Consider the following 9,999-nt stretch of genomic DNA (forward strand, 5'->3'; position numbering starts at 1 on the left):
CACGGGCTCTTGAAATCTGCCATAAGACGCTTACACCACTTTACATACTCTGGAGCCTTCTGTAAGGATTACTGTGTTGTAAGATTCGCACACACACACCGTGAAGAGAACGTAACGTTATCACAAACACACACACGCACCCGGCATGCCGTTCCCTGGACACCGCTAGCCTTAACACCAGACGTCGTGGCGGCTACACAGCAGGCTTCGTGGCCGGGCTACTAGTATTTTCTGAGTTTAGATAGACAAATCGATCACAAACTGGGTGCCTTCTTGGGACAGCCTTGCATGCGTGGTACAAATTCATCTGCCATACATAAAAGTGTAAGCTCCTCACAATTCAGCCCTTGGCTGCGAAGAGAGAGTAGCCGGCCCACCATCTACCAAATACGAAAAAAAGGCTGCCGGTTAGTCCTGTCACAACCTGCTTATAGATTCCACAACATAAAAAATCTTACTATGATCTCTAATCTCCAAGAAAGTCTGCAATACAGTATCAAATTGACAGTACTCATCAAATCGGCAAGACAATATCAAATTGACCAGGCAGGCGTCAATGGTTACAGACTCCCCTTGCCCCAGAGAATCTGGTTGGAGATTAGCTACGATCTACGACGAATGCGTAAGCCTGGTAGCTAGGCTAGGACACGGGCAGCCCGTTTCAAATACTGCCCGGTATCAAAGCTTTAATCCTATTGTTCTTGCCATACAGATGCACCGGGCGGTGAGGGGCGGTTCAATGAGAGCGGTGATCACCCGAGAAGTCATCGATATGCTGTTTCTTGTTTTCTGTCCTCCCGCGTGTCCTCTTCCTTTTGTGTGGCACATAATGTGTGTATGATCGCTTTTGTACAGAAATATGCGATGGGATTGTGTGCAGGAGACTGTTGTGTGTACGGACGCCGTTACGTTATAATGCGAGCTGGGCTGTTGTTGGAGCTAAGTAGTCTCCACCAGACTCATTTTGCAGGTTGAATAAATAGTAGAAATTGGCCTAAAAAGGGGATATAATTGGCCAGAGGAGTTTGCAGGCCAATTGGACCCTCTATGTATGGTCGGGAAACTCCCCTGGCCAATTATATCCCCTTTTTAGACCAATTTCTACGATTTATTCAGCCTGCAAAGGGAGTCTGGTGGAGACTAAGAGCAAGGAGAGAGACTAGCCTTTACAAACTGGGGAAAGACACCCGCCAGTTCGTCTACAGAGGACAAGAAGCATGAAGAAACAAGTATTAAGGCGCGGTCATATTCGCCCCATGATTTTTTGTCGTAAGATATTTCCAGAAAGGCTTTGAAAGAACCTACTTTCCAAGCATAGGTTTAGGTTTCAGTCTATTTTTGACATGTATTAGGCCATTCTTATGGTACTGGTATCGTTTTGTTACGCCTGTTAAACTTCGGATTGTAAATGGATACTGCTTGGCCAATTTGATACTGTCTTTACAGCCACCAAAGTTCTGCTTGGAGATTACGGCTACCCTTCCTTGCAACAATTCGTGGCCTGTCCCTGACGTACAGAATAAATCTGTTGCACGTTTCTGGCCTTCTGGTTAGGGTCGAGCACAGAATACTTGAATCGCCGAGAACTTTGGCGTCAACAAAGACAGATCAAACTAACAAGCTGGCAACGTCAGGCGACAAAGTTTGCAAAAGTCGGAGACATGTTTGCAGAATAAAGGAGCAAGTTTGCAAAAGCTTTCGTCTCTAGGTAAAACAAGTTCACAACGGGCAATTGCAAACGCAACATTATTGCACCAAAAACGACAAAAAGTTAACAAGAGAAACAGAAGAAATCTTGAGCTTACGTTTGAAACGAAACTGTTGTCTTTGTTAATGGACTTAAACTTACGTCCGCAACACAAGAGTTTTTAGTACAAGTGCAACTAAGACGTCGAGAAAATGTGAAAGAAAGGAAGCCATACCAACAAAACTTTTCTTGGCCAAGCTCGGACGCCTAAAAAGGCACACACACTTCTTCTGTCGCAACTCCTCAAGAGTTCGCAAGGCAAATCACTGAACAAAACAGTTCTGTGTCTGAAACGTTATCTGTATCGGTATAGCCAGTATAACCGCTTCGCAGGCACGCGGCGCGGCGGCAGCTGGCTATATCACACCCAACGACTTGTATGTTACACTCAATCTTTGCACATTTAATTGCAGGAGTTGTTTAAAGCTTTCTAGTGATGATGCCCCAACCGTGCTTGGTAGCAACAATTTCCACTCTACGATAGTTGAACAAGTTGTACGTGAGCATATGTTGTTCCACACACGAAGAATGATATGCCACCATCCCAGCTGCACACACAGTACAGAGGAAGCGATATTAAGCTCCCCACAAAGAACTCTGATATATGGATTAAGCCCGATGCCTGTTAGTACGTGCTGTGAACGTGGTTTTAGTGGAATCTCGCAAGAATTAAACTTCTGTGTCACGTTCTACTAGTTACCAGCTTTTTGTGAGGCTGGGCCAACAATATGGTCTCCAAGCAGATGTTTTGGTGGCGACAAGACACATAGTATTTACGGGTTAACCCCCTCGATAAGCCACTAGGCTTCTTGGGCACATTCTTTGTAATTGTATATTCATGTACGTTATCACATATTGTTGTCTTCTTAGTGTAAACTGCAAATAAACAACAAACAAAGTATCAAATTGGCCAGGCAGTATCATTGGTAGGGCAGTATACAATACGTCAAGAAAATAGATACCAATACAAAAAAGAATGCCCGATGAAAACGCCTATAAACACGTCAAAAATAAGCCTAAGCCCAAACCTCTGCTTGGAGAGTAGAGGCAAAGTTCATTACTTCTTAGACGGGTCCCTCTCTTCAGGCTCTTACAAAAGTAATGCCCTCGTTACAATCATTAATCTATCCGACAAACAGGGTCCTTGACGATCGCCCTGCAATCTCTCTCATTAAGCCCTGCTATCTCTAACTAACTGGACCACTACGACTTCCGACGGATCACTCTTTTAAGGTTTCATACAAAACTATTGCCTCCTCCATATCTGAGTACAATCATTAGTCTATCCGGTAAACAGGGTCCTTGACGATCGCTCTGCAATCTTTCTCATTAAGCCCTGCTATCTCTAACAAACTGGACCACTACGACTTCCAACGGTCCCTTTTTTAAGGTCTCATACAAAAGTAATGCCCTCTCCATATCTGATCACAATAATCAATCTATCCGGTAAACAGGGTCCTTGATGATAACCCTGCAATCTCTCTCATTAAGCCCTCCTATCTCTAACAAACTGGACCACTACGACTTTCAACGGTCCCTCTTTTAAGGTCTCATACAAAACTAATGCCTCCTCCATATCTCATTACAGTGATCAATCCATCTGGAAAACAGGGTCCTTGACGATCGCTCTGCAATTTAATCCCTGCTATCTCTTACTAACTGGACGACCGTCGCTTTACAAATCATTCCATCACATATCCTTATCTCTCTCAAACGGTTGTACAATAGTTTCATGGCACCTGCTGTAGTCCAGAACCGTGCTTTATCCAGAACCACGTTTCTGGATAGTCCACGCTTATCCAGAACCATGTTTGGGGTAGACCTACGTTACTAGATACGCGGACTATCCAGAACCGTGCCTGATCCTGACCCAAACCCAATCAGACATAGACCTTGATAGGCAAGGTTCTGGATATACATGTAGCAGCGTCCCAACGTTATCAGTCTAATAGGCCAATGTCTACTCTTTCGTAGAGGCTGCTCTAATACACCCTTCCCTCAGGAATGCATACTTCAGATATACAGTAGTTTATATACTGGGGGATTATAGGTCTTAAACACATTCTTCTGATATCTTTAAAAACAAATGTGCGAACCCTAACAAGGCAAGACATTAGATAACCCATCGATATATATCTCTCATGTAATCACAAGGAGGAATCAAATCGAACCTGAGTTAAATTGTAGTCAAATTTGACCCCCTAGCACGCCTCGAACACTGCAGACCTACTCCCGAACACCAGCCAACCACCAGCCGACCATAGCCCAACCCCCCGTCTACACCAGGAATGTTTGGGATTATGATGTCAGACAAACTTTTCACTCACAAGACAGTTGGAATTTGTACAACATACATCTATGACTGTTTAAAGTTAAAACTTTTGATCCAACACAAAAATTCACTCAACTAGAGCTTTCGACCAGTCACTCTGGTCTTCCTCAGTAGACTGACCCAGTGAAGCTTGTCATGGAACTACCAACACAGATGAACTTTCATGATAGTACATCTATGACTGTTCCAATACATGTACATACCCGCAAGTTGCTGCGCATGCCGTAAACCTTTTCGTATGGCGTTAGTGACTTTTTGAGTCTTTCAAGGTTCTAATTGCTAATTTAGAGATTGCGTGAAAGGACGCAGACAAAAGCACCCACGTTAACGAGCGGCGATGTTTGCCAGTCTTTTACAGATACTTAGTCTCTACCAGGCTTCGGGAGGCGGCTGGAAAGAGTAGAAATCGGCCAAATATAGAGAGATAACATTCCAGGGGAGTTGGTCCGCTAGCTAGAGAGTACAGTTTGCTGCGAATTGTACTCTCTAGCCGACCAACTCCCTCGGCATGCTATCTCTCTACTTGGCCGATTTCTACTCTTTCCAGCCGTCTCCCGAAGCCTGGTAGAGGCTAACAGACACAGCCCCAGCCCCGTTCTGCTCCAGAAAGGAAGGTCAACTGAAGGACAACTGTATCCATGTAACAAGTCAGGGCGGTAACTATTATCGTCTGCGGTCGGTTTTGTCCGCCTTTGTCCGAATGTTAGTTCCCGAGTCAAGGTATCTCACGGACGATTTCACTTGTAAGTGACATCCATTGCAAGATTGTATTGAATGAGACCCAATAACCTGTAAAGAGATTGTTTGGGACGTCCTTGTGACATACATATGTCTGACGAAAAAAATACGTACGATTAGCAAGAAAAAAACTCTCCATAACTCCTTAGTCTTTTAAAGACTGTGGTTTGTTGACCAGGTTGTATTTAGTCTCCTTAGCAGTCTCTACGACTGGGCTTTATGGGGAGCCTTAATATAGCACTTTCCTTCCTTTCTGACACATCGCCCCCACTTGTACCGGGTTTCTTTTGCCGGTCCAGCTTCTACCAGTGATATGCCAGAAAAAAAAGAAGAAAAGTGCATTATGAAGGCTCCCTCAAAAGGCCAGTCGTATAGCTTGCTAAAAAGGCTAGTTGTACTGACATGGAACCTTTGAGTCGTGGACAACAGAAAACATACCACAGAAAAGAGTAGCAAAACTTATGAGTTTAAACTTTAAGCTCGTTGCGAAAACGAACCAAAAGGCCCACCAACATCTGCTTGGAGACTGCGATCCGCTGTGCCTGTGCCCAGAGCTATTAAAGTTGCTATGGCGGCAGAGACAAGTCCAGCAGAACACACAACAGTCGTGTTAACTTTAGCACTTGTCTCAGGAAACATTCAAGATCGTGTTCAAACAAACCCGCGACCTGCCCTGCGGTCAATACTATGACAGCACGACAATGTACTTACCCGGCACTTGGTTACTTATCAGGGAGGGAAATGCTAGCCTCCATAGCATGCCAAAACCGGGGGTTTGGGGGGTCTTCAGGGTCTTTGGGAGCTTTTATGTGCTATTTTCTGATTGCATATAGACAGCATAGCCGGCCTGGTTGAATTACCCCCGTTTTTTTGACCTGGGCTAATGAGAAAACAGCCGACCAGCAAAACCCCAGTTGTATAAGCCTGCTACGGAGGCTAATCAGAAAACAGCCGAAGACCATCAAACCCCCAATTCTATAAGCCTGCTACGGAGGCTAGGGAGATACTGGGTGAAAGTCGTGTCGAGAACCATGCCTGTCTAGTTCTATGCCTGAAAGGGTTAAGGTTAGGATCAGGCACGGTTCTAGATAGTCTCCGCGTATCCAAGAGCGTAGATTTGCCCCAGGCATGGTTCTGGAGACGCGTGGACTATCCAGAACTGTGCCTGGGCATGGCTCTGGATAAAGCACGGTTCTGGATACAACTACAACGGTGTATATATTTGTACGGGGCTGTGCACCTTATGTTTGACTCTAGATATTTGTGAGGGATTACGTACGTTAAGGTACTATTGTACGCTGCTAGTATACAGAATACTTTTGGCAAGAAAAATGGTAAAGCCTTGTTTACAATTTGAATATAGCTATTGAATTTCAGATCTAAGCTCTGAAGAGAGTCAGTAAGGTTTGTAAAAAGGTTTTGCTGGCATTTTGCTTCACCTAAAGTAAGTACCAAACTGAATTTCGAGCCCTGCACATGATCGTTGACCGAGGGAGGTGAGACACTTCAAGTTCTATTATAAATCTATGTCGGCCATGTTTGCCAAACGGCGGGTCATAAAATTACAAGCAGCCCGGTAAGTTCATATTTACCACGTCATAAAATGACATTCTTGTTGCGCAACAAACTTTTACAGCCAACCTCTTTAGACTCCGTAGCAGGCTTATATAGAACTGGGGGTTTGGTGGTCTTCGGCTGTTTTCTGATTAGTTCTAAAAAACGGAGGTAATTCAAGCAGGCCGGGTATGTTGTCTATATGCAATCAGAAAATAGCACATAAAAGCTCCCAAAGACCATGAAGACCCCAAAACCCCCAGTTTTTGGCATTGGCATGCTATGGAGGCTACAACCTCTTAACAGAGTAACACTAGTAATGACATTGTATGCCGATTTATGGTTGATACAGTAAGTGTTGGCATTGGGCCATAAAAACTGGCATAGTTCATATTTTCATTGTTGTTTCTAAGCAACTCAGTCTACATTTGATGCATAATAAAAGTAGATGCTAGTTGTGCAACAAACTTTAATAGCTAACATCTTAACACAGTAATACCAGGCGACATTGTTTGCCGATTTATAGCTTAACAGTGTTGGCAATGGGCCATAAGAACTGCCATACTGTCCCGAGCAAGTTCATATTTTCATTGTCGTTTCTAAGCAACTCAGTCTATCGGTAGCCAAAACGTTCTGTGTGTCGGCACTTCAGGGTGAAGGGGTCGCTAAGGTATAGCCAGGCTAGGTTTAAACCGATGGAAAATTATACACAGACTTCTCATAGCGCCACCAGACTAACAATTTGGGTTTAAATACAGTAAAATTTAGCATTAATACGCAGAATAATTGGCTAGGGGAGTTTAGCCACCGTATAGAGTTCAGTGCCCACAATTATTCCCCAATTTTTTTGCTGAATTCTACGATCTGTACCCCCATAGGAAGGTCTGGTGGAGGCTAGTTCATATTTTCCCAGCCGTTTCCAAGGAGATATCCATACATAGTCTACATAACGGTGCCCGCCGAAACCTTTTCTATGCGAGGATTTCAGATAGCCTTTGTGGCTTAGCCTGTTACTAAATGGTCTAAGAACTAGTGCGAACACAATGACTTACCTTGGCGACCAAGCGGCGTCTAAGACTCAATGATAAACTTGAGAAAGCTTGAAGTATTCCGATGGTCAGTTCAGAACGCCGGCCGTTTCTTAAGACACGACCGCGGCACCTGGACTCTCCCTTTGTCTGGTGGTTAAGATCTCGGCGTTAAGACCTTAGCACACGGCTGTATCGGTATGTAATAACTCCGTTAGCGCATGTCGTCTCTGTGCGTTGCCCGGTGTCGAGCCAAATACGTGATCCTGCCAAATACATGACTCCGACACTACTTGGGGGTTTCCAATATACCTCATTGTACTCTCTAGGACTACAGTAGAGCGTAGCTTAGAACATACGTATAGAGATGTACTAGGTCTTTAGCTCTATTCAACATTTTGCCAGACATGATACTATATGTAGAATCTTGATAGACTCATATCTGACCAGCTAGTAATCTTGTTATTATCTACCATACATTGTACCTGTTACAATCGTTGTGCAATAAACTTTGACTTGACTTGAATATACTTAAGACAAGGGGTGGGAGGGTTTTTTGGTCGTGATGTGGGAGACTAAACCTAACCTAACTAACCCCAATCGCAAGTCTAACCACCTGTTACACTGATGATCTTTTAAATTAATTTTTTTTTATAAATCTACTGTAAAATCAGCACAATTTAGTCTTGATGACTACGAAGTTGATTGTACAATAAAGTTTGAAAGTAACCCTAGCCCTCAACAATGATCCCAACCCTTACCCTAACACCAACCCTTACCCTAATACCCACCTTAACTCTACCTAACCCTAACCCAACTCTAACTCTATTATTATTAAACCCTAGCCCTAACCCTTTTAAACTCTAATACCCGCACAAAATTAAAACCCTTCTACCAACCGTAACCCTAACTCTACTACCAACCCTAACCTTAGCCCTAAACACCTGACCTCTCACGTATGTGGCAGCTCAAGGATTTGGCTCCACACCGGGCGTCACTCAGGACTTTGTCCCCGTCATCACCAGGCTGACAGCCATTCATGCAGGCTGAATGGCACCGAGAAATAAAGTGAGCTAATAGCACGATTCAAGGACCAGCGCCAACAATAAGGAGGGCAGGGGTGTGTTGTCCTAAGCCTAGCGCCGGACGCCGGCAAGCCCCGTGTTTGGGAAAACTTGTTTGCAACGGTCTTAGTTTCCAAAGGAACGGCTAGCCGGCCTCTACCAGGCTTCGGGAGGCGGCTGGAAAGAGTAGAAATCGGCCAAATAGAGAGTTAACATACCAGTGGAGTTGGTCCGCTAGAGATCACAGTTTTCGAGCAAACTACAATGTACTAGACTGATGCTCTGATGGACCAACTCCCCTAGCATATACGCATGTAACCTCTTAGTCTCCGTAGCAGACTTATAGAACTGGGGGTTTGGTGGTCTTCGGCTGTTTTCTGATTAGCCCAGTTCTAAAAACGGGGGTATTTCAACCAGGCCGAGTATGTTGTCTATATGCAAATCAGAAAATAGCACATAAAAGCTCCCAAAGACCTGCAAAACCCCCAGTTTTTGGTATGCCATGGAGGCTACATGTAGTAACCTCTCTATTTGGCCGATTTCTACTCTTCCCAGTTGCCTCCCGAAGCCTGGTACAGGCTAAGGGGCGGCTTTTTCAGGCCCTAAGCCCCTTGATTAAGTTCTGTGGAAAGTTATTGCGCGGGGAGCGATTAGAGTGTGGGAGTACTTGGCAACTTTATCCGGCAGGTAACCAAAACAGACGCGGCAAACGGCGCAGGTGGACGGGAGGGGGAGTGGCCTGGGTAGCCAGGAACTACTCTCCAAGGAGAGGTTTAGGCTTTTGGCGTGTTTTAGGCGTTTTATTTAACGGGCTTTCTTTTCTTTTTTGTATCTATTCTTTACGCCAGCTGTCTGGTAAATAGACGAATGAAAAAGGGTGTCCGAATGCAATTGACCTTAATAAAAGGCCTATCAAACACCTTCAAAAGGGTACATACACACACACGCAGACACACACTGACACTCACAGACAGACAGACAGACAGACAGACACACACACACACACACACACACACACACACACACACACATTGAGTCTTGAATCTGTAATGTTATAGACAAGTTAAATCTCTTCTGAACATGCCATAAATGCCAGTAAGACTTCTCCATGTAAAATACATTGTATATAGATCAAAAAGGTACACATCGTGCGAGGCAAGACTGTGAAAATTACCAGTGGTAGAAACCACACAGTTCTGGTGTGTAGCACGGCACACATACGGAGTGATACACAATTATACAGAAATCATTACACATTCGAGGTTTTGTTCATAAACCACAAGTTATAGGCACTTGTTATAAGATCATAATAAAATAGGTCATAAACAATGTTCAATCTAAGGTATGTTAACATAATTATGTTACATCTTATGGTTAAATTTACATCAGTATGGGACATTGCAATATATACAATTCAAATCACACTTGAACACATGGATAAATCGCTTAAAGATTAGCAGAATGGTTCACAAGTTAATAAAAGTCCTAAAATCACTGCTTCCCTGACTAAAATAGTCCAAGAAAATGCTTTTCTGA

This window comes from Branchiostoma belcheri, unplaced genomic scaffold, assembly GCF_001625305.1.
Source record: "Branchiostoma belcheri isolate BF01 breed outbred unplaced genomic scaffold, Haploidv18h27 scaffold12, whole genome shotgun sequence".
Classification (NCBI taxonomy): Eukaryota; Metazoa; Chordata; class Leptocardii; order Amphioxiformes; family Branchiostomatidae; genus Branchiostoma; species Branchiostoma belcheri.